We start from the raw sequence: 26317 nt of genomic DNA on the forward strand, positions 1-26317 counted from the left end.
GCCATCGACTTCTCGAGAGAACGCTGGCTGCTCAGCTGGAACTCTAAGTGGTAAGCGACGTGCTCGTTCAGACTTGGTACAACTGCACTGTTGCTCTTCTAGCTGACAACATATTGTCAGACTGAAAGCTTCTATCCTTGTCGGACTTAGATATTACATTGCTGCCGGGTGTCAAAAGTTCTTGGATCTGGACTTTGATTTTAAACAGATACTTAAACAGATACTTAATTCATTGTTGTTAACGCAAAGTTCATGTTGTTATTGTTGTGGTCTTCAGTCCTGAGACTGGTTTGATGCAACTCTCCATGCTACTCTATCCTGTGCCAGCTTCTTCATCTCCCAGTACCTACTGCAACTTACATCCTTCTGAATCTGCTTAGTGTATTCATCCCTTGGTCTCCCTCTACGATTTTTACCCTCCACGCTGCCCTCCAATACTAATTTGGTGATCCCTCGATGCCTCAACACATGTCCTACCAACCGATCCCTTCTTCTAGTCAAGTTGTGCCACAAACTTCTCTTCTCCCCAATCCTATTCAATACTTCCTCATTAGTTATGTGATCTACCCATCTAATCTTCAGCATTCTTCTGTAGCACCGCATTTCTAAAGCTTCTATTCTCTTCTTTTCCAAACTATTTATCGTCCATGTTTCACTTCCATACATGGCTACAATCCATACATATACATTCAGAAATGACTTCCTGACACTTAAATCTATACTCGATGTTAACAAATTTCTCTTCTTCAGAAACGCTTTCCTTGCCATTGCCAGTCGACATTTGATATCCTCTCTACGTCGACCATCATCAGTTATTTTGCTCCCCAAATAGCAAAACTCCTTTACTACTTTAAGTGTCTCATTTCCTAATCTAATTCCCTCAGCATCACCCGACTTAATTCGACTACATTCCATTATCCTCGTTTTGCTTTTGTTGATGTTCATCTTATATCCTCCTTTCAAGACGCTATCCATTCCATTCAACTGCTCTTCCAAGTCCTTTGCTGTCTCTCACAGAATTACAATGTCATCGGCGAACCTCAAAGTTTTTATTTCTTCTCCATGGATTTTAATACTTACTCCGAATTTTTCTTTTGTTTCTTTAACTGCATGCTCAATATACAGATTGAATAACATCGGGGAGAGGCTACAACGCTGTCTTACTCCCTTCCCAACAACTGCTTCCCTTTCATGTTCCTCGACTCTTATAACTGCCATCTGGTTTCTGTACAAATTGTTTTTCCAGTCAACATTGTCAAAAGCTTTCTCTAAGTCTACAAATGCTAGGAATGTAGGTTTGCCTTTCCTTAATCTTTCTTCTAAAATAAGTCGTAAGGTCAGTATTCCCTCACGTGTTCCAGTATTTCTACGGAATCCAAACCGATCTTCCCCGAGGTCGGCTTCTACTAGTTTTTCCATTCGTCTGTAAAGAATTCGTGTTACTATTTTGCAGCTGTGCCTTATTAAACTGATAGTTCGGTAATTTTCACATCTGTCAACACCTGCTTTCTTTGGGACTGGAATTAATATATTCTTCTTGAAGTCTGAGGGTATTTCGCTTGTTTCATACATCTTGCTCACAAGATGGTAGAGTTTTGTCAGGACTGGCTCTCCCAAGGCTGTCAGTAGTTCTAATGGAATGTTGTCTAGTCCGGGGGCTTTGTTTCGACTCAGGTCTTTCAGTGCTCTGTCAAACTTTTCACGCAGTATCGTATCTCCCATTTCATCTTCATCTACATCCTCTTCCATTTCCATAATATTGTCCTCAAGTTCATCGCCCTTGTATAGACCCTCTATATACTCCCTCTACCTTTCTGCTTTCCCTTCTTTGCTTAGAACCGGGTTTCCATCTGAGCTCTTCATGGTCATTCAAGTGGTTCTCTTATCTCCAAAGGTCTCTTTAATTTCTCTCTTACCCCCTAGTAAGATAAGCCTCTACATCCTTACATTTGTCCTCTAGCCATCCCTGCTTAGCCATTTTGCACTTCCTGTCGATCTCATTTCTGAGACGTTTGTATTCCTTTTTGCCTGCTTCATTTACTGCATTTTTATATTTTCTCCTTTCATCAATTAAATTCAATATTTCTTCTGTTACCCAAGGATTTCTACTAGCCCTCGTCTTTTTACCTACTTGATCCTCTGCTGCCTTCACTACTTCATCCCTCAAAGCTACCCATCCTTCCTCTACTGTATTTCTTTCCCCCATTCCTGTCAATTGTTCCCTTATGCTCTCCCTGAAACTCTGTACAACCTCTGGTTCTTTCAGTTTATCCAGGTCCCATCTCCTTAAGTCATAACCAACAGATTGTGGTCAGAGTCTACAACTGCCCCTGGAAATATCTTACAATTTAAAACCTGGTTCCTAAATCTCTGTTTTACCATTATATAATCTATCTGATACCTTTTACTATCTCCAGGGTTCTTCCATGTATACAACCTTCTTTCATGATTCTTAAACCAAGTGTTAGCTACGATTAAGTTGTACTCTGTGCAGAATTCTACCAGGCGGCTTCCTCTTTCATTTCTTAGCCCCAAACCATATTCACCTACTAAGTTTCCTTCTCTCCCTTTTCCTACTACCGAATTCCAGTCACCCATGACTATTAAATTTTCGTCACCCTTCACTATCTGAATAATTACTTTTATTTCATCATACATTTCATCAATTTCTTCGTCATCTGCAGAGCTAGTTGGCATATAAACTTGTACTACTGTAGTAGGTGTGGGCTTCGTATCTATCTTGGCCTCAATAATTCAATAATACGTTCACTATGCTGTTTGTAGTAGCTTACCCGCACTCCTATTTTCCTATTCATTATTAAACCTACTCGTGCATTACCCCTATTTGATTTTGTATTTATAAACCTGTAGTCACCTGACCAGAAGTCTTGTTCCTCCTGCCACCGAACTTCACTAATTCCCACTACATCTATCTTTAACCTATCCATTTCCCTTTTTAAATTTTCTAACCTACCTGCCCGATTAAGTGATCTGACATTCCATGCTCCGATCCGTAGAACGCCAGTTTTCTTTCTCCTGATAATGACATCCTCTTGAGTAGTCCCCGCCCGGAGATCCGAATGGGGGACTATTTTACCTCCGGAATATTTTACCCAAGAGGACGCCATCATCATTTAATCATACAGTAAAGCTGCATACCCTCGGGAAAAATTACGGCCGTAGTTTCCCCTTGCTCTCAGCCGTTCGCAGTACCAGCACAGCAAGCCCGTTATGGTTATTGTTACAAGGCCAGATCAGTCAATCATGCAGACTGTTGCCCTTGCAACTACTGAAAAGGCTGCTGCCCCTCTTCAGGAACCACACGTTTGTCTGGCCTCTCAACAGATACCCCTCCGTTGTGGTTGCACCTACGGTACGGCTATCTGTATCGTTGAGGCACGCAAGCCTCCCCACCAACGGCAAGGTCCATGGTTCATGTGGGGAGGGCAAAGTTCATACGACTTTAAAATCTTGTGCAGTAAAGCATGTGGGACTCCTTCAGGTACAACGCACCTTATTTATTTGTAATTCTGAAAGTTTAAGTGACTGTTATTTATCTGTTATTTATGAACCACCATGTATTTCGTTTCACGTACTGAAGGACTAGTCTCATTTTGTGTCACTCATTGAAGAACAGTCCTATTTTTTGTTTTACTGTGCAGAATGTTTTTCTGGAAAACGTGTTCAATAAATTTTTGTTTGTCCCTATAGCTGAGCTGTTTAATTGTGCCCGCTAGTGGTGGACACATCAGTGGAAATCTTACATCTTCGAAACAGAGCAGACTCGACAGAGTTGTGTAAAAATTTGTCGTCGGAAGAAGAAGAAGGAGAGGAGAATGAGAAAGTACGAGAAATGAACAGATGTCTTTCGAAAATTAATAACATAGAATTTAAGGAAATTTCAAGAGGCCTTACGAAGCTGTAAAAACAGAAAAGCTTCTGAAACTGATAATCCAACTATCGTTTTCTTTGAATACCAATTAGAGGAAACAAAATATGGCCTTTTGGATTTTTACATTAATGCTGGCAGCAAATGAAAATACCAATGGAATGCATGAAAGCGATGGTAACACCCATTTCTAACAGAGGAACAAGAACCGGCTGTGTAAATTACAGACAGATGTTTAACTATGGCATATAAAATATAATCTAAAAAAATCAGAAACATCTGAAAATCTACAAATCTTGCTAGGGGAGAGTGTGTCCCGCTCACATGGATTTTGATATGCAACCTGTGCCACAACTTAGTGTCAGCAGCAAATTGCTTTCAAATTTCTTTATCGCTGCAACTTGATTGTCCAGCCTATGGCGAAGAAATACACTCCTGGAAATGGAAAAAAGAACACATTGACACCGGTGTGTCAGACCCACCATACTTGCTCCGGACACTGCGAGAGGGCTGTACAAGCAATGATCACAAGCACGGCACAGCGGACACACCAGGAACCGCGGTGTTGGCCGTCGAATGGCGCTAGCTGCGCAGCATTTGTGCACCGCCGCCGTCAGTGTCAGCCAGTTTGCCGTGGCATACGGAGCTCCATCGCAGTCTTTAACACTGGTAGCATGCCGCGACAGCGTGGACGTGATCCGTATGTGCAGTTGACGGACTTTGAGCGAGGGCGTATAGTGGGCATGCGGGAGGCCGGGTGGACGTACCGCCGAATTGCTCAACACGTGGGGCGTGAGGTCTCCACAGTACATCGATGTTGTCGCCAGTGGTCGGCGGAAGGTGCACGTGCTCGTCGACCTGGGACCGGACCGCAGCGACGCACGGATGCACGCCAAGACCGTAGGATCCTACGCAGTGCCGTAGGGGACCGCACCGCCACTTCCCAGCAAATTAGGGACACTGTTGCTCCTGGGGTATCGGCGAGGACCATTCGCAACCGTCTCCATGAAGCTGGGCTACGGTCCCGCACACCGTTAGGCCGTCTTCCGCTCACGTCCCAACATCGTGCGGCCCGCCTCCAGTGGTGTCGCGACAGGCGTGAATGGAGGGACGAATGGAGACGTGTCGTCTTCAGCGATGAGAGTCGCTTCTGCCTTGGTGCCAATGATGGTCGTATGCGTGTTTGGCGTCGTGCAGGTGAGCGCCACAATCAGGACTGCATACGACCGAGGCACACAGGGCCAACACCCGGCATCATGGTGTGGGGAGCGATCTCCTACACTGGCCGTACACCACTGGTGATCGTCGAGGGACACTGAATAGTGCACGGTACATCCAAACCGTCATCGAACTCATCGTTCTACCATTCCTAGACCGGCAAGGGAACTTGCTGTTCCAACAGGACAATGCACGTCCGCATGTATCCCGTGCCACCCAACGTGCTCTAGAAGGTGTAAGTCAACTACCCTGGCCAGCAAGATCTCCGGATCTGTCCCCCATTGAGCATGTTTGGGACTGGATGAAGCGTCGTCTCACGCGGTCTGCACGTCCAGCACGAACGCTGGTCCACCTGAGGCGCCAGGTGGAAATGGCATGGCAAGCCGTTCCACAGGACTACATCCAGCATCTCTACGATCGTCTCCATGGGAGAATAGCAGCCTGCATTGCTGCGAAAGGTGGATATACACTGTACTAGTGCCGACATTGTGCATGCTCTGTTGCCTGTGTCTATGTGCCTGTGGTTCTGTCAGTGTGATCATGTGATGCATCTGACCCCAGGAATGTGTCAATAAACTTTCCCCTTCCTGGGACAATGAATTCACGGTGTTCTTATTTCAATTTCCAGGAGTGTATGCTTTGATGTATCTTTATTTCTTTGCTCATTGCAGTCGGCTTTTCTCTTTCCATGACCACCTTATATGACAGTTAACTGAATAGCTGTGTTTGCTAGTACTCTTCAAATACTCTCCGAGCTAGATACTAGTGTAGTGCCTTAGACTTGGTGTGCCAGCTTAACTTCTTTCAGTCTTAAGGGAAGTTTCAGAGATGTTGCTTTGGGACACAGTATGGTCACCTAACCCTATGAAACGCGCAGGTAGTGGCAGCCACGGCTTTCACTCCTCTTCCCCCGTGTAGGTTACCCTGGCTGGGGCACCAAACGGAGGCGACAACGGTGCCCTGGACGTGGTGAGTAAAGCACGATTCTGTCACGCTCCGCTTTGTGCTGTTGAACAACGCCTTTGTATATCAGAATCAGATTGATTGTGTTAATAATTAGTTGTATTGCTATGAAGTAGCTCAGATGGAGCATATTGATTTACTTAATCAATTTGGTGTAAGTTTCAGTTGTGAGAGCAGGTTTTTGAACTTTGGTTTGTTCATGTTGCTGCGTTAAGGTTCAAATGGTTCAAATGACTCTGAGCACTATGGGACTTAACATCTGAGATCATCAGTCCCCTAGAACTTAGAATTACTTAAACCTAAGTAACCTAAGGACATCGCACATCCATGCCCGTGACAGGATTCGAACCTGCGACCGTAGCGGTCACGTGGTTTCAGACTGAAGCGCCTAGAACCGCTCGGCCACATCGGCCGGCCTGCGTTAAGGATTCCGGGCTTTGTACTAGTTCAGGTCGTTCCTGTTGCTAGTTTCATTCTATTGAACGACCGTATATGCTAATCAGTTTATCCGCGCATTTAAGTCAGGTTGTGATGAGATATATTAGTGCGACCAATGGCCATATACTCCCAGCGACGTTTTATAATTCAGTTAAATCGTTTTAGCTGAAGCCGGTCGTTGTGGCCAAGCGGTTCTAGGCGCTTCAGTCCGGAACCACGCGGCTGCTACGGTCGCAGGTTCGAATCGTGCCTTGAGCATGGATGTGTCTGAGTCCTTAGGTTAGTTAGGCTAAAGTAGTTCTAATTCTAGGGGACTGATGACCTCAGATGTTAAGTTACATAATGCTTATTGCCATTTGAACCATTTTTTAGCTGAAGCATCAACCGCTACGTTCCCTGATGCACCGTGAACAGTTTGAACTACACTATTCTATGAAAGGAATGTAAATTCATTACTCGATCCGTGACTGACGTCCTAACGACACGTGTTTGTGAATGTAATTCATATTCATTTTAACGTAGGTAATCACCCAGGTCTTTTTTTCCCTGGTTCCATTAGTACTGCACCGGGCTGTGTAGATGAAATGCTGCCAGTTTTGTAATCTTTCGAGTGACTGAGTTTTTTGGTGGGCATCGTCCATGTGGTCCATGTGCTGTTTAGCAGCATGACCGAAGTTTACGGAAGTCTTGCTGGTAATTGAGGCGGTGGTAAGTGGGTAAAGATATGCTTTCGTCAAAAAAATTAATAAACCGTTAAACTATATTACTGAAGTAAATATTCTCCCCCCTCCTACCCCCCTATTACGTGGGAACCCGCCTTGCACTATTTAATTCCCTCTGGACCTCCTTGAGGCACAGTTTGTGTTAGTGAACCAGCAATAGTTGAATACTTCTTTGAAGTGCATCTGTAAGTGGAACTGAATTTATGGTCTCCCTCCTACCCATGTGAATACGGATTTCCTTAGACAAGTTTACAGCTCCATTGTTTCTTGATGGTGTGGACAATAATACAATTTAAACTAGCTGAGAAACCTAGCTTTGTCCAGATATTCATTTATAGCTGTGCCCAAGACATCTTATGGGTGGAATTTATTTTTGACTTATAAATCATGTTTGTACAAAACGTTTGAAGTACTGTGACTGGAGACGTGAATGAAGTGTCTACTTCACCAACATGTGAGACAGCAACTTGTGTAAAGTTCGCCACGTGAAAAGCGACTGACACTGACAATGAGGTCCGCACCAGCAAAATGTAGCATCTTGTCCTGCGCTTTGCGTATGGTCATGGCATAACGTAAACTCTACAGGAATTGTGTACATTCAAAGCGAAATGGTAAACTGTTAGGAATAGCCTGCTCAACTTCGGATCAAAATTGCTTCTTCAATGGTGTTGCGTTGGAGAGAACTAACTTTAAGCTTCCATCAGTGAAGGGTTCTGAGGAGCGAGATAATGCATGACGCTCTCGATCACAGGTCGCGCCTCGCTTTCGGAAGGAGTTTCCTAAGAGCAAGTTAAAGCTGATGTTCTGGAGCTGCAGCAGGTGTCGGCTCACGATCTTCATTAGATTCTTGCGACCCCACAGTCCTCAGTCTTTTAGTCATTTTGTTTCATTCAGAAAGACATGATCATTTTCTACGCAGTTTTGTTTGTAAACAAAACTAAGTAAAAATGTAATAAGTAGGTACCAGAACCACAAAAAACTTGATAAATTCGTTTTTTCTAGCAAAGAGTATAAATAAAGACGCAAAGCTATATCGTTAAGCTTTTAATACAGAAAGCAACATCAGTAAATCTGTATATGCTACTCAAATAAGTTGGCGGTTAGTTTGTATTCGTGAAGATAAGATTGCGGCACTTAATTCTGTAAAATTCCAAAAATTCATCTGCCACTGAATAAAACGCTGACATCGCCATGTACTGGCGCTTTGGTGAATTAGAAAAGTAAATAGCAATCTAGTGGTTCTTTGGTGAACTACGGTATGAGGATCAAGAATCAGTGCTACTAACTGTAGGCTGAGCGGACAATTTTTGATAAAATTTTAAAATGTCATATTTTTTCCGTGATTCTATTATGATGAAATAAAGCTGATACGTTGCCCCAAGCTAAGCTCAAATTACCTCTGAAAACACCAGGAAAATTCATGTAGTAGGTTTGGATATTATCGTCTTCAAACAGATGGACACGATGATTTTACAGTTTGTTATTAGTACAGAAGATATCTTTTGATATAGAATTTGTTTCGTTCTCTACCACGCAAATATAGGGGTTACCCTCGTCTGGTGTGAGACGTTCCCTGGGGGTGTCCACCGGGGGCCGAACCGCACAATAATCCTGAAAGAGTGGTTCGGTGTGGGGCGGCGAAGGGGTGAAGTGGACTGAGGTAGTTGTCGTGGGTTTGTGGACCACTGCGGTTGCGCCGGTGACCATCCGGACCGCCATGGGCTGTTGCCGTTTTTCGGGGTGCACTCAGCCTCGTGATGCAAATTGAGGAGATACTCGACCGAATAGTAGCGGCTTCGGTCAAGAATACCATCATAACGACCGAGAGAGCGGTGTGCTAACCACACGCCCCTCCTATCCGCATCCTCAACTGAGGAAGACACAGCGGTCAGTTGGTCCCGACGGGCCACTTGTGGCCTGAAGACGGAGTGTGCTGTGTGTGTGTGTTAGGCCACGATCCCGCTGTTGTCGAACTCCGACGTGTGCTCGTATGAGCTTCTGCTTCCTACATGAGGTGTAACACCGTCTTCTCGTAACAACTAGCTTTCGAATGCGGTACATAATCTTTACATAGACACAGGAAATATCTGGTGTCACCCTTACCTGCTGTGTGCGGTTGCTGTGGAAATGCTGATCATTTACAAATAGAAGCATTCGTGCACTTGACACCAGTTTCACTTTGTTGCGTCCGGTCTTCAATTCTAATGACTAGCAGCGTACTTCTGTGAGACTCAATGTCAGTGTGGTGTTGATGTGCGTGAAGCTCTGTGTATAAATGTGAAATTCGATATTTTTTTCTTCGTTCTGAAAATTAAAATAACATGAAGAGTTCCTTTCCTCCGCTTTCTATGAAGTAATGAAAGTTTTCAGGGAGGCGATTTAATCGACTTAATTAAATCAAATGACATGTACAACACACGTCGACAACAGTCGCCACGAGAAGGCAACACTTCATTTGATTGTGGAGTGCTTTTCTGCTAGCGCACGAAATTCGTGATTCTAAAAGAAAGTACATACACTCGGCACTGAGCGTTGTATGAGAATATTTCTTCCTTTTCTTCTACCACCATCGATGAAATTAGTATAGCGGCGCCTGTATCTGACTGGTATTGAAGATCGAAACAGTCATTGTATGGAGACCAATGACGGAATGCATTACAGCATAGCTTGCACAAAAATTACTGCAAGATACTTTAAAAGACCAACGATCTATCTCAAAGCCACCTAGTGTTTTATTCATAGACGAATTATTGATTGAAAAAAGGACGCGTTTCTGAAAAATAATGAATAAATACACTCTAACACAAAAAATGACGCACCACTAAGGAATTATCAGAAAGGGACGGAAATCGATAGATGTGATGTGATGTATATGCGCAGACAAACAAATGATTACAATTTCAGAAAAAAATGAATGATTCATTCAAGATGTTGGCAAAGTGAGCAAGTCAACAACGCGTTGGTCCACCTCTGGCCCTTATGCAAGCAGTTATTTGACTTAGCATTTATTTACAGAGTTGTTGTATGTCCTGCTTAGGGATATCGTGCATAAATTCTGTCCAATTGGGACTTTAGATCGTCAAAATTCAAGTTGGTTTGAGAGCCCTGCTCATAATACTCTAAACGTTCTCAGTTCGGGAGAGAGATCTTGCCAGCCACGGTACAGTTTCGCAAGCACCAAAGGAATACAAGCTTTCGCCGAGTTTGGGCCGATATTCTCTTGCTGAACTGTAAGCCCAGGATCGTTTGCCATGAAGGGGACCAGAACGGGGCATAGAATACCGTCGATGTGCCACTCTGCTGCAAGGGGCCACAGATGACAACCAAAGGGGTCTTGCTGTAAATGAAATGGCACCATACCACTCCTAGCTGTTGGGACGTATGGAGGGCGAATCAGTTTGGTATCCTACTCTTGCCTGGAGCGTCTCCAGATACGTCTTGAGCCTGGAATCTCATTGACTGGTGTAGAATTGTCTTGAGTGATGAGTAGCGCTTCGAACTGAGAGCCGATGACAGCGACGATATGTCTGGAGACATATGGTTTACCAGTAATGGCATACCAGTGTGACCGTCGCCCGCCACACGGCCCGAAAACCAGGAGTAATAGTAGACGATATTACACGCCCTTTTTTGTCACCTTTGTGGCAAACCATCGGGGGCTTACAGATCAGCAAGAGAATAGCCGCTCCCACACGGAGAGAGTTTCTAGTGGTTTTATTTGTGCTTGCCAAACCCTACCTTGGCCAACAAAGCCTCCGGAACTCTCCCCAATTGAAAACGTTTGGAGCTTTATGGGCAGGGCTCTCCAACCACCTCAGGATTTTAACGGTCTAAAGAGCCAATTGGAAAGAATTTGGGACGATATCTATCAGGAGGACATCCAACACATCTATCAGCCAATGAGAAGCCGAATAACAGCTTTCGTAAGCGCCAAAGGTGGTCCAAAGCGTTATTGACTGTTCAGGTTTTTAAGCTCTATCTCTACAGCCAGCAAAAAATTACGTACACCAGAGACACTTACAGAATAAGTCAACTTTTCAGAGCAGAAGTCGGAAGACAAGACAAATTGAACCAGCGCCCGTAAAACTGTAGAAGAATTTATACACGTTCTTGCTTTAGCAGCCGGCCGTTGTGGCCGAGCGGTTCTAGGCGCTTCAGTCCGGAACAGCGCTGCTGCTACGCTCGCAGGTTCGAATACTGCCTCGGGCATGAATATGTGTGATGTCCTTAGGTTAGTTAGGTTTAAGTAGTTCTAAGTTCTAGGAGACTGATGACCTCAGGTGTTATGCCCCATATTGCTTCGAGCCATTTGCTGATTTGATATACACATCTCTCGTATCTCCCATCTTTCATAAGATATCCACATTTTACGATATCGACTTAAAGTAAATTCGTGATACGTACTAGTATTAAAGAAGGAAGGGTGCACATATGCACTGGAGCTAGACTCTACCGTTAAATTCAATAAGTGAAAGATGTACATTTTATAAAGAACCATCTCAAACTGGATAACTGGATACCGTCTTCGAAAATCACCGATATTTTGTGAGTTGAACAGCACATCATCTTCAACGTACAAATGCTACGACAGGTTGTTCTCGCGGGAAGTTAAAACCTCGCCGTGGTTGTTATGAGAAAATGGGACGCTTATGCTCTGTATAACAGTCCTCCACATCCTAAGAGTCAGATCGACGTATGAAATCCCACATATGTAGCCGATACGATGGACACCCGCCATTCGGAAACTAAAACCAGACCAAATCTACAAATGGAGAACATTGCCTGGTGGTATCCGTGATTGTATGGAATAATACATTGCATGGAATAATACAGGGATACGTAGTTTATAACCTCCCCTCCATTACACTCTCTTTGTTCGCCGTCTCGTAGATCTCCTTTCCCGGCCATTGTCTTGAAGCTGGATGCGGTACAGTTCGGGAAACTGAATTTAACTGTCCTACACGAGGGCTCCTAACGACAATAACCATTAATCGTTGCTGTTCCGCAGTTCCTATTGCCGGCTTCTAGGGGTTGTTGACTCACTAGATAAAGTTTTGATAAGGGTCTCAAGTCCATTCTATAACCTCTGGAAGCTTCGAATAGGAAGTGTCAAACAGGCTGTAGTCAAAGTTCACAGAATACTACGTGCCAGCGACTTTAAGCAAACTATCTTATCAGTAATTTAATTAAACCTTTGACCGTTTCGTGCGATGAACTACTGTTTCTGAAAACTCTTTATTATCCGCAGATGAACAGTTTCAAAGTCGAGGTCCCCCGACTGACACGTGCGACCATTTTCTACGACTTACCCGTACTGCCCCCCCCCCCCCCCCCCCCCCCCCCCCCCGCCACATGAACCATGGAACCATGGACCTTGCCGTTCGTGGGGAGGCTTGCGTGCCTCAACGATACAGATAGCCGTACCGTAGGTGCAACCACAACGGAGGGGTATCTGTTGAGAGGCCAGACAAACGTGTGGTTCCTGAAGAGGGGAAGCAGCCTTTTTAGTAGTTGCAGGGGCAATAGTCTGGATGATTGACTGATCTAGCCTTGTAACACTAACCAAAACGGCCTTGCTGTGCTGGTACTGCGAACGGCTGAAAGCAAGGGGAAACTACAGCCGTAATTTTTCCCGAGGGCATGCAGCTTTACTATATGATTAAATGATGATGGCATCAACTTGGGTAAAATATTCCGGAGGTAAAATAGTCCCTCATTCGGATATCCGGGCGGGGACTACTCAAGAGGACGTCGTTATCACGAGAAAGAAAACTGGCATTCTACGGATCGGAGCATGGAATGTCAGATCCCTTAATCGGTCAGGTAGGTTAGAAAATTTAAAAAGGAAAATAGGTAGGTTAAAGCTAGATATAGTGGGAATTAGTGAAGTTCGGTGGCAGGAGGAACAAGACTTCGATTAGGTGAATACAGGGTTATAAAAAAAAATCAAATAGAGGTAATGCAGGAGTAGGTTTAATAATGAATTAAAAAAATAGGAGTGCGGGTAAGCTACTACAAACAGCATAGTAAACGCATTATCGTGGCCACGATAGACACGAATCCCACGCCTACTACAGTAGTACAAGTTTATATGCCAACTAGCTCTGCAGATGACGAAGAAATTGACGTAATGTATGATGTGATAAAAAAAAAAAAATTATTCAGGTAGCGAAGGGAGACGAAAATTTAAAAGTCATGGGTGACTGGAATTCGATAGTAGGAAAAAGGAGAGAAGGAAACATAGTAGGTGAATACGGATTGGGGCTAAGAAATGAAAGAGAAAGCCGCCTGGTGGAATTTTTCACAGAGCATAACATAATCATAGCTAACACTTGGTTCAAAAATCATGAAAGAAGGTTGTATAGATGGAAGAACCCTGGAGATACTAGAAGGTTTCAGATAGATTATATAATGGTAAGACAGAGATTTAGAAACCAGGTTTTAAATTGTAAGACATTTCTAGGGGCAGATGTGGACTCTGACCACAATCTACTTGTGAACTGTAGATTAAAATTGAAGAAATTGCAAAAAGGTGGAAATTTAAGGAAATGGGACCTGGAGAAGCTGAAAGAACCAGAGGTTGTACAGAGTTTCAGGGAGAGGATAAGGGAACAATTGACAGGAATGTGGGAAAGAAATACGGTAGAAGAAGAATGGGTAACTTTGAGGGATGAAATAGTGAAGGCAGCAGAGGATCAAGTAGGTAAAAAGATGAGGGCTAGTAGAAATCCTTGGGTAACAGAAGAGATAATGAATTTAGTTGATGAAAGGAGAAAATACAAAAATGCAGTAAATGAAGCAGCCAAAAAGGAATATAAACGTCTCAAAAATGAGATCGACAGGAAGTGCAAAATTGCTACGCAGGGATGGCTACAGGACAAATGTAAGGATGTAGAGGCTTATCTCACGAGGTGTAAGATAGATACTGCCTATAGGAAAATTAAAGAGACCTTCGGAGAAAAGAGAACCACTTGTATGAATATTAAGAGCTCAGATGGAACCCCAGTGCTAAGCAAAGAAGTGAAAGCAGAAAGGTGGAAGGAGTATATAGAGAGTCTATACAAGGGCGATGTACTTGAGGACAATATTATGGAAATGGAAGAGGATGGAGATGAAGATGAAACGGGAGACATGATACTGCGTGAAGAGATTGACAGACCTCTGATAGACATGAGTCGAAACAAGGCCCCGGGACTAGACAACATTCCATTAGAACTACTGACAGCCTTGGGAGAGCTAGTCCTGAAAAAACTCTACCATCTGATAATCAAGATGTATGAGACAGGCGAAATTCTCTCAGCCTTCAAGAAGAATATAATAATTCCAATCCCAAAGAAAGCAGGTGTTGACAGATGTGAAAATTACCGAACTATCAGATTAATAAGTCACGGCTGTAAAATACTAACGCGGATTCTTTACAGACGAAAGGAAAAACTGGTCGAAGCCGACCTCGGGGTAGATCAGACTGGATTCCGTAGAAATGTTGGAACACGTGAGACAATACAGACCATACAACTTATCTTAGAAGAAAGATTAAGGAAAGGCAAAACCACGTTTCTAACATTTGTAGACCTAGAGAAAGCTTTTGACAATGTTGACTGGAATACTCTCTTTCAAATTCTAAAGGTGGCAGGGGTAAAATACAGGGAGCGAAAGGCTATTTACAATTTGTACAGAAACCAGATGGCAGTTATAAGAGTAGAGGAACATGAAAGGGAAGCAGTGGTTGGGAAGGGAGTGAGACAGGGTTGTAGCCGCTCCCCGATGTTATTCAATCTGTATATTGAGCAAGCAATAAAGGAAACAAAAGAAAGATTCGGAGTAAGTATTAAAATCCGTGGAGAAGAAATAAAAACTTTGAGGTTCGCCGATGACATTGTAATTCTGTCAGAGACAGCAAAGGACTTGGAAGAGCAGTTGAACGGAATGGACAGTGTCTTGAAAGGAGGATATAAGATGAACGTCAACAAAAGCAAAACTAGGATAATGGAATGTGGTCGAATTAAGTAGGATGATGCTGAGGGAATTAGATTAGGAAATGAGACACTTAAAGTAGCAAAGGTGTTTTGCTATTTGGGGGGCAAAATAACTGATGATGGTAGAAGTAGAGAGGATATAAAATGTCGACTGGCAATGGCAAGCAAAGCGTTTCTGAAGAAGAGAAATTTGTTAACATCGAGTATAGATTTAAGTATCAGGAATTCGTTTCTGAAAGTATTTGTATGGATTGTAGCCATGTATGGAAGTGAAACATGGACGGTCAATAGTTTGGACAAGAAGAGAATAGAAGCTTTCGAAATGTGGTGATACAGAAGAATGCTGAAGATTAGATGAGTAGATCACATAACGAATGAGGAGGCATTGAATAGAATTGGGGAGAAGAGAAATTTGTAGCACAACTTGACTAGAAGAAGGGATCGGTTGGTAGGACATGTTCTGAGGCGTCAAGGTATCACCAATTTAGTATTGGAGGGCAGCGTGGAGGGTAAAAATCGTAGAAGGAGACCAAGAGATGAAAACACTAAGCAGTTTCAGAAGGATGTAGGCTGCAGTAGGTACTGGGAGATGAAGAGGCTTGCACAGGATAGAGTAGCATGGAGAGCTGCATCAAACCAGTCTCAGGACTGGAGGCCACAACAACAACAACAACAACATACCCGCACTGCCAGCGGTGCTAAAGCCATCAGCCGTGGAGGCAAGACGCTCAGTTTCACTTATTCTTGGAACTCGACAACGCTGTTCTCCGCTAGTTTCGTTTGCACACATCGGTATTTGGGTTAGCTGTGAGTACGATGCAGCCAACAAACACTGAAAAGGCCGCTACCCGTCTTCAAATTGTTCAAATGTGTATGAAATCTTGTGCGACTTAAACTGCTAAGGTCATGAGAACCTAAGCTTACACACTAATTAACCTAAATTATCCTAAGGACAAACACCCACACCCATGCCCGAGGGAGGACTCGAACCTCCGTTGGGGACCGGCCGCACAGTCCATGACTGCAGCGCCTGAGACCGCTCGGCTAATCCGGCGCGGCACCCGTCTTCAGGAACCAGATGTTGGCGTGGCGCTTATACAGGTAGCCCTGCGACATGGTTGCTGTCTGTCCCGTTGACATACACAAGCAGCCCGTAGCATACTTCATGGTTCGAGGGCAGGGTTAATTTATCTAACGAGTTATATTAAACCTTATGCTGACGATTTGTGTGCAGAATAATTCACATTGTTTATTTACGTGCGATATAGAGCCAGTAAACTTTATACCCTATCTTTACGAATTAAATACACTCCTGGAAATGGAAAAAAGAACACATTGACACCGGTGTGTCAGACCCACCATGCTTGCTCCGGACACTGCGAGAGGGCTGTACAAGCAATGATCACACGCACGGCACAGCGGACACACCAGGAACCGCGGTGTTGGCCGTCGAATGGCGCTAGCTGCGCAGCATTTGTGCACCGCCGCCGTCAGTGTCAGCCAGTTTGCCGTGGCATACGGAGCTCCATCGCAGTCTTTAACACTGGTAGCATGCCGCGACAGCGTGGACGTGAACCGTATGTGCAGTTGACGGACTTTGAGCGAGGGCGTATAGTGGGCATGCGGGAGGCCGGGTGGACGTACCGCCGAATTGCTCAACACGTGCGGCGTGAGGTCTCCACAGTTCATCGATGTTGTCGCCAGTGGTCGGCGGAAGGTGCACGTGCCCGTCGACCAGGGACCGGACCGCAGCGTCGCACGGATGCACGCCAAGACCGTAGGATCGTACGCAGTGCCGTAGGGGACCGCATCGCCACTTCCCAGCAAATTAGGGACACTGTTGCTCCTGGGGTATCGGCGAGGACCATTCGCAACCGTCTCCATGAAGCTGGGCTACGGTCCCGCACACCGTTAGGCCGTCTTCCGCTCACGCCCCAACATCGTGCAGCCAGCCTCCAGTGGTGTCGCGACAGGCGTGAATGGAGGGACGAATGGAGACGTGTCGTCTTCAGCGATGAGAGTCACTTCTGCCTTGGTGCCAATGATGGTCGCATGCGTGTTTGGCGCCGTGCAGGTGAGCGCCACAATCAGGACTGCATACGACCGAGGCACACAGGGCCAACACCCACCATCATGGTGTGGGGAGCGATCTCCTACACTGGCCGTACACCACTGGTGATCGTCGAGGGGACACTGAATAGTGCACCGTACATCCAAACCGTCATCGAACCCATCGTTCTACCATTCCTAGACCGGTAAGGGAACTTGCTGTTCCAACAGGACAATGCACGTCCGCATGTATCCCGTGCCACCCAACGTGCTCTAGAAGGTGTACGTCAACTACCCTGGCCAGCAAGATCTCCGGATCTGTCCCCCATTGAGCATGTTTGGGACTGGATGAAGCGTCGTCTCACGCGGTCTGCACGTCCAGCACGAACGCTGGTCCAACTGAGGCGCCAGGTGGAAATGGCATGGCAAGCCGTTCCACAGGACTACATCCAGCATCTCTACGATCGTCTCCATGGGATAACAGCAGCCTGCATTGCTGCGAAAGGTGGATATGCACTGTATTAGTGCCGACATTGTGCATGCTCTGTTGCCTGTGTCTGTGTGCCTGTGGTTCTGTCAGTGTGATCGTGTGATGTATCTGACCCCAGGAATGTGTCAATAAAGTTTCCCCTTCCTGGGACAATGAATTCACGGTGTTCTTATTTCAATTTCCAGGAGTGTACTTTAACACTGTATGAACGATCATATGGACCATGAAAACCTAAATGCCTTTCCACGTTTTATTTTACTTTTATTTAGGTTCAATAAGTGATAGAACTGTAGAATTTACTAGAATTAGAAGATTTCTTAACATCAGCCATGATACAAACTGTCCAGTCACACTAATGTGACCATGTGTCAGAAGCCTGAATAACCACCTTTCGCAGCGTGGACGGCTACGAGAGATGCAGGAAGGGAGTGAATAAGCTTATGGAAGGTATTGACAGCGATGTGAATCCATACCGACTCCAGTGCCGTGGCCAAGTTGTAATATTTCTGGCTTATTCAGCCATCATATTAGGCTCCAGGAAGCTATTCCCAGGGCAGTGGAGATGCAAGAAGCATAGAGATGACACAGTGTGGGATGAGGTACCGGTGACAGATGTTAGATTCGGTACCATTCCCGTGAGAAAGACCGCCTGCGTGATGCTGCTGCTCTGTGATTGGCTGCTGTGTTCGGCGGTAGGGTGCCAAAACGTTAAACCTGTCATCCAAATTATTTCACATTTTTAAATAAACATCTCTCAACAGCCAACTATGAATCAGTCATTTCAAAATTATTAAAATCAAAATATTACTAAAACAAAAGACTGACGATATTACTGCCGATGCACTTCGGTGGCGTTCGGGTCACTCCTTGCTGGCTTGGCGCGTGAAGTGTCTCGGGCAGTACGGCTATCCAGTTCTGACCGTTCCAGTAGACAGACATGTTGTCTGTTATAGCAGTATTTGTTTCAAGCAATTTTATTTACTACAGTTCCGACCGTCGCTAGGTACTGGCATGTTGTCTGCAACAGTAGTATTTGATTCATATAATTTTATTCTCCAGATCCGACGGTTCCAGTAGAAAGACATGTTGTCTGTGGCAGGATGTATTTCATGTTATTTTAGCCATATATAATGACTGTGGAAAGATTCGTTCAATACGTTGTGATCAATAAAAACGCGAGTGGCATCCCAAATGAGTTATAGTTTATTCGTATCAGCAGTTCCTTGCGAAGTTAATGTCAGCCTCAAGAAAAAGAATCCACGACCTGCGTGCTGTTTTCTGCGCTGGGGACATCATCATCATGAAGACAGCAGGTTAGTGAAGTGTACAAGAACTTATGTATTCCATACAGGGCAGTGGAAACAACTAGGAACCTCACGTGTACTGCATGCACAGTACAAATGTGCTCAGTGACACGTCATCTGCAGTAATGCAGAGGAGGTAAAGAAGGATGAAAGTATTAACACTATCTCACTTTTATTCCCTTTTTCTTGCCGTAAAGTGTGCCAGGTTTCTCGGTGGAGAATCCATGGTGCGAACAGCCCGATCGAGGCGGTCCCACAGATTCTCCACTGGGTTTAAATCCGAGGAGTCTGGTGCTCAGGGTAGTGCGGCAAATTCATCCTGGTGCTCATCAAACCACGGGCGTACTCTGCGAGCTATGTGACACGTTGGATTGACCTGTTGGTAGATGCCACCGTGACGAGGAAAGACAAACTCCATGCAGGGGTAGACATGGTCCTCAAGGACAGATGCATACTTGTGTTGATCCATGGTGCCTTCCAGAATGTCGAGATCACCCAAGGAATGTCCTCAACCCTGGGCCCTTTCAACGATTGTCGCATGGTGTTTTGTTTTCAGAAGTTTCACACCGTACGAGCCGGAGCTTTCGTTATTCAGCTGGAAATACTACTGTCGTCACTCAGTGGACGTCCAGTTGCTGCGTTAGAGTGCAAATTGCAGCCTTCGTCCCCGATGAACAGCAGTCAGCAGGGTGTGTGAACCATGCACGTGGTGCAGAGGTCCATACACAACGTTTGCTGAACAGTCGTTTACGAATCACTATTGGTAGCCCCTTCGTTCATCTCAGTTGTCAGTTGCTCGACAGTTGCACTTCTATTCGCCCGCACACGTCTCCGCAGCCGTTGTTCACCAGTGCCATCTATGGAACGTCCTGCACCACAGCAGCTTCGGTAACGGTTTTGGACAGTCCCATTTTGCCGTGCACGATGTACTTTAAGTATGGTGGGAAGCGAACAGTTTACAAACTTAGCTGTTTCGGAAATGCTTCCACCCTTGTACCCAAAGAGAATGATCATGTTTTTTAGGACGTCAGATAAACCGCTTCGTTTCCGCATTGTGTCAACGACATGTTTGGAGAGTCCCCCCCAGCCAACCCCGACATGCTGTATATACCTTCCACTTCTAGTGCTGCCTCGTGTCGTCTCTGAGTGATTACGCAGGTCTGCAAAAAAAATATTTTTGAAAGTTGTTTGACATTTTTCAGCGCTGATTTCAAAAATGAAATCTATTTTTTTTATCACGTCAGGTTTTCTCACAAAAATGGAGTATTTTTGGGTATAATAACAAAATTTTAGCATTTATAACATTTTTTCCAACGTTATTATTTTATTTATAAATCATGTTATAAACTACTTCCAGTACACTTCTATTTCTCTTTAAGCTCAAAAGTCCTTATAAAAAAGCTTTCGCTTTCTGTGTAGAAGTACTGCTTTAAGGCTTTTTTTTTTTTTGAAGAATCAATAAAAAGTCTCCACTCATCAGGAGGATATTATATTTTGAAACGTGCCATAAGTCCAGGAACATCATTGCAAAACACCAGGTCACCTTCTTGAGAGAAGAAAGATACAAACTCCTTTTCCCTCGATCGATACCAAGGAAAAGGTGCACCCGTAGCCAACGTATGTTTCTCTTTCAATCTAGATCCTAAAACCTCTGACGATTCTTTTGAAAGCTTAAGTCTCTAACTAAATCGTTCAGTTCAGATTGCGAGAATGGAATGGGATCGGTTGTGCCAGGATCGTAGCAATCTCTTTCTTCTTCACTATCACCTTGCTGAGCCAATGGCTCGCAACCATCTATATCATACAAAGAATCTGGAGGAGAGTGTATTGGTTCATATGGCTCTAAGCACTACGGGACTTAACATCTGAGGTCATCAGTCACCTAGCCTTAGAACTACTTAAACCGAACTAACCTAAGGACATCACACACATCCATGCCCGATGCAGGATTCCAACCTGCGACCGTAGCAGCAGCGTGATTCTAGACTGAAGCGCCTAGAGCCGCTCGGCCAAGTGTATTGGTACTTCAGGTCCATGAGGAACAGGGCGAATGCCTGACTGAATGTTAGGGTACAAAATATCCTTTTTGTTTTTCAGATTGTAAGAACTAAAATAGCAGTCATTACTATCATTTTAGGGCTCCCTTCAAACCATTGGTATTACAAAACGTAAGGACTGCTTTTTACGTTGACACCATTGCCTTAGTTCTTCAACAAATACCGAAAAAACATTGTGTGGAGTCCAAGACTTATCTTGATCGCCTAACTTTATACCAAAATAGGTGAAATATACTTTTCTAACAAAATCCAAAATGTTTCTTTGTTGCTTTTTAACGGTATAGTTATCACAAATGTAGCAGAATCAATCTGGCGAGTTTATACATTCTCTGGTAGCCATTGTCCATTATCCATAAAACAACTTAACAACACAAGAAAACAGTCACTACTTTAAAGCACTAGTAACGACAACACGCCGGCCGGAGTGGCCGTGCGGTTCTAGACGCTGCAGTCTGGAGCCGAGCGACCGCTACGGTCGCAGGTTCGAATCCTGCCTCGGGCATGGATGTGTGTGGTGTCCTCAAGTTTGTTAGGTTTAATTAGTTCTAAGTTCTAGGCGACTGATGACCTCAGAAGTTAAGTCGCCTAGTGCTCAGAGCCATTTGAACAACAACACGTGAACAGCACAGAGTGGAGAGGTACTGGGACAGCGCGACAGACATGCACTGACATGAAAATACTGCAGGTCTCTCCTAATTACTCTTTATTTTACGTATATCTAGTATAAAAGCGGCTAAATAACTTTATGGAGATCCTAAAAACCAAAATTCAAACTCACTAGAGTGCTGAAATATCGAAAAAAGCTAAAACTAAACAAGCAGTTTGTGAAATAACTGTACGTGGTGAAATTTTTTCACTATTTTTCCAGAAATCAGCGTTGAAAACACTATAAAAATCAGTTCATAAATTTGAAACAATTTTTTATGTCGTAGACCTGTGTCATTGCATGTTGACGTCGACTTTAGGCCGTGATAACATTAATGTTTCTGGACTGTGTAGTACAGATACGAGAACTGTAACAGAAAAGCAAAGACTAGTTGATCGACAACTGGATACTTGTTTTATTAAAAAGGAGCCGAGTAGGTGCAGAAAGTATTTACACGGGATGAACGAGAGCTCTACCGAAAGATAAAAAGATAAAATAGAATACAGCTTCTCTTCCACATCGACTTGGCATCTAATAGGAATGGCGACACTATCAAAGCGCTGGACTTGTTTTCAGGACGAACAGTGTCCTGGCGTAACCACGAGCGCCGGAACGGAGATGCGGATCTCGAGAGCAGAAAAAGCGGTGAGGAAACGTCGGCCAATGGTGCGCGGAAGTGGACCGCGCCGCGCCAGGAGCGACATCTGGTAGAAGTGAGTATAAACGTCGCTCCTGCTAGCCTCCGTCACGGCGATAGTGTTTCTGTTCGCATCAGTTCATCAGTGTCTCTCCTTCAGTGCTCCTACGTCCACGTGTGCAACTCTGTGTCTCCGTTTGTATATAGTGCTGAACTTTTGTATAGAATCAGTGCGTCCGTGAACACCTTCCTCTATTTTAATATGTATGTCTCCTGTTTCTATCCTGCATGTATGTTTGTTTTTATGTCTTCCTGTTTAATGTGCGTTTTTGCCTTCCTTCCCCACAAGGCTCCTCTATGAACTGATCCCCTTCCCCCACCTCCTCCTGTTCCTCCAACATCTCCGCATCCTTTACATTAATCGCAAACTTGATCCCCCCCACCCTCTGGTTTCCTCCTTCCTCTCCACCCCCCACCCATTGCCGCGCCTCTATCGCTGTATCCCTCCCTCTCTCCACCTCCACACCCTCCATCTCCTTCATCAGGGCAATTTCCAACGCCTCCCCCTCCCGGATGACGAACTTTGCCGTGACATCTACCCTTCCTTCCAACTATAACCTGGCCTTGTTCACCCCCCCCCCCTTCCCCAGGGCCCCCTTTTCCTCTTTCCTCCTTCCCCCAGAGCGGATTTTCCTCCGTCCCCCCCTCCCCTGAGACCCTGCACCCCATACTTGCCTCTCTCCTTCCCACATCCCTCCCTACCTGGCCCTCTTCCGCGCGCCCCCTGCTCACCTCCACCATCTCTTCCCCTCCCTCCCTTCTTCAGGTCTCCCTCATCTCCTAGTGCCTGGCAGATCCTCTGTATTGATCATCATCAGTGTGCCACATCAGTGTTGTGTTTAGTGCTGTTTCTCGTGTGCGTCTAGAGGTGTGATTTTAATTGTGAACTGCCTTGAGGTTCGCCGTCAGTGTTACGTTATGTGCTATGCCATCCGTCGCTACCTTTACGCTCCTGTTGTACTGTGCCTTGTGTTCTTTTAACCGTCGCAGTGTGTGGCTTTTTATGTGTGCTACTTTTAAACAGTTTTTTATCTCCATTTTACAGTCACCCCGTTTTTTGTCTATTGCCTTCCATGATGCTCCCCCTTTTATATATCTATGTTCACCTTATTCTCTCCTGTGCTGTTTTTAGATGTCTTCTATTGTTTTGTTCTATGTCTTTCGGCTGAAGAGCAGCATCTATGCTGCTGCCAGCCCGCCCCGATGGGGAATTGAAATACAATAAAGAAAAAAAAAATGTGTTTTTCTATGGCCGAAGAGCGGCATAGATAGGCCGCTGCCGGCCTGTCTTTCCGTAAAGGTTTGAAAATAACAATAAAGAAAAAACTAGCCTCGGCCGCTCAGATCGGCGCCGGATCGCGGACGTTAGTTATCAGTGACGTGTGTCAACTTGCCTGGACAGTTCACATATCAAGGACTCTAAATTATATCGCTTGTCACCCCTCGTTTGCGACTAGTACTTGTAAATCTCCAAAGTTAAGTGTTGTATATTTCTTTCTAGAAATAAAACTACTAATATTATTTGTTTGAATTGTTGTATAGCTTTCCTAGAACGCTGCATCCCGTAGGCACCCTGTTAGCAACGAGTGGGCCACACCCCACAAATAGATTTGATAGTTTCGTCAAACTACCTTGACTTAAGGTCTTTTTGATTGCCTAAATCACTTGAGCCGAATTCAGGGATAGTTCCGTAAAGAAAGTCATCTGTTAGTTGTCTTTCCAGTAATATTCCCTTCAGAACTGTGCTGAGTCTCTAGTTACCTCGACCTTGATCAGACATTACACCGTTATGTTTCTTCTTAGAATGCGTAATACAGCAAACCGTCTTCTAAGAAATTACCTCTTTCCTTTATCTTTGTATCACCTTCACTTTTTAATTTGTTGATCTTGTCACTTAATTTAATTCTTTATTCCTCCTTACCCTTGGGCAAAGTCTCACAATCAGTATTTCTGGTATCGTGACTCATGAAATTTTCCTTATATTTTCTGATATCTTCTTTTACTGTGCATACTACTCACTTATGATCAGTTGAAATTCTAGATTGGTTTATAACAGTCACATACTGTAATTTTTTTTTTGTACTTTTAGTCAAATGTAGTCACTCTCGTTTGTTTTTTCATTCGTCCATTCCTGCTAAGGCAGTTTAATATTTCTTTTCTTCTGGAAGAATATGTTAAAACCAACGGTTCATTTCGTCCATAACAAACGCCAGGAAAACTGAAGAATCACATCATGGTGCTGTTCTCTGTCATTTCTGGTATCTCATAAGAAGTTTCTCATAAAAGTTCTCTTCCGTAAGTTTTTTGTCCTAGTTTTGCAAGATTACCGTACACATTATCTTGAGGTGATTATGGTCTTCTGCAACTCATCGTGGAGCTATTGTGTTTCCTCATCAGATTGTGCACAGACCACAGTTATTACGATAGAATATCATTTGTTTGTCTTTACCAAAGGTCTCCTTTTCTGCCTGATAGTGCTCCAAAACTTAGTGTTTTACAGGGTGAACCAGAATTCTACAGGTAAACTTCAAGAGGATGTTCGTGGATACTTTCTGAGTGTTTTGGTGTAAGATACCCATGATCTGTGGCAGCTCGTTAGAAAGTAACAACGTAATTACGATTTATTCGGTTTGTTAATCCAGTCAGAATTCTTTCTGTGAAAATACTTCACAAGGGAGGAGAATCTCGTACTGTGCAATAACCAAAACGTAAACATAACTCACAGTAATGCAACAACCCTCAGGAGCAGAATTACTGCTATGTGGTTTACCGTCGGTGCGGGAACAGTTCAGTATAGAGTGGTTGTGCCGCTCTGTCATCACATTCAATGAACCCATACACGAGATCCATATCGGACAACTCTTCATCAATAAATCTATCCATAGTACTAACTTTGTATCAGTGTTAACGCACAACTAACATTTCCGGGAATCAAAACCCTAGAAACAAGCCAGCAATACTGAATGCAAGTTGCGGGCACCGAGTGAATTATTATTGTCAACAGCAGGCACCGTGAGCGAATGGAAACAAGGTACAAAGCGCATTCTGTCGACATTCGCCCCCTTGTGTACTGTTTTCATTGCAATAGAGACGCAACGTTAACTTAAACAACAAACCAAACAAAATGCAATAACTCTGTAACGAGGTGCCCGAGATTGTTGTGTACCGTACACTAAAATACTCGGGAAGTATCCATGAACAACTACTGAAAGTTTGTCGGTACAGTTCTGGTTCACCCTATACAACAATATTAGTGTTGAAGCAATATCAGGCACAAAAGGAAGATCTTTTGTAAAGACAAACAAAAGATACTCTATTGCAATAATTGTGGTCTGTGCACGTTGTGATGAGGAAACAAAATACCTCCTCAAAGAGATACATCTAGAGAATGTGAGCGACAATCCTGAAGAAGTACGACAAAACTTACGGAAGAGATCTTTTATGAGAAACTTCTTATGAGATACCAGAAAAGACAGAGAACAGCACCATGATGTGATTCTTCAGTTTACCTGGCGTATGTTATGAACGAAATGAACTGGTTTGGTTTTACCATATCCTTCCAGAAGAATAGAAGTATGAAATTGCCTTGGTATGAGCGGACCAATGAAACCATAAATGAGAGCGACTGTGTTTTACCAAACAATAAAAAAATACAGTACGTGAGTGTCCTAAACCAGTTTATAACTCCAATTGATCTTAAACGAGAAAGATGTACAGCAAAAGCAGATACCGAAAAATATAAAGAAACGGTTTCATGAGTCATGATACCAGAAATTTAGATTATGAGACTTTATGTAAGAATAAGGAGGAATACTGAATTAAATTAAGTAACAAGTTCGATACCTTAAAAATGAAGATGATGCAGAGA

Source organism: Schistocerca piceifrons, chromosome 6, assembly GCF_021461385.2.
Source record: "Schistocerca piceifrons isolate TAMUIC-IGC-003096 chromosome 6, iqSchPice1.1, whole genome shotgun sequence".
Taxonomy (NCBI): domain Eukaryota; kingdom Metazoa; phylum Arthropoda; class Insecta; order Orthoptera; family Acrididae; genus Schistocerca; species Schistocerca piceifrons.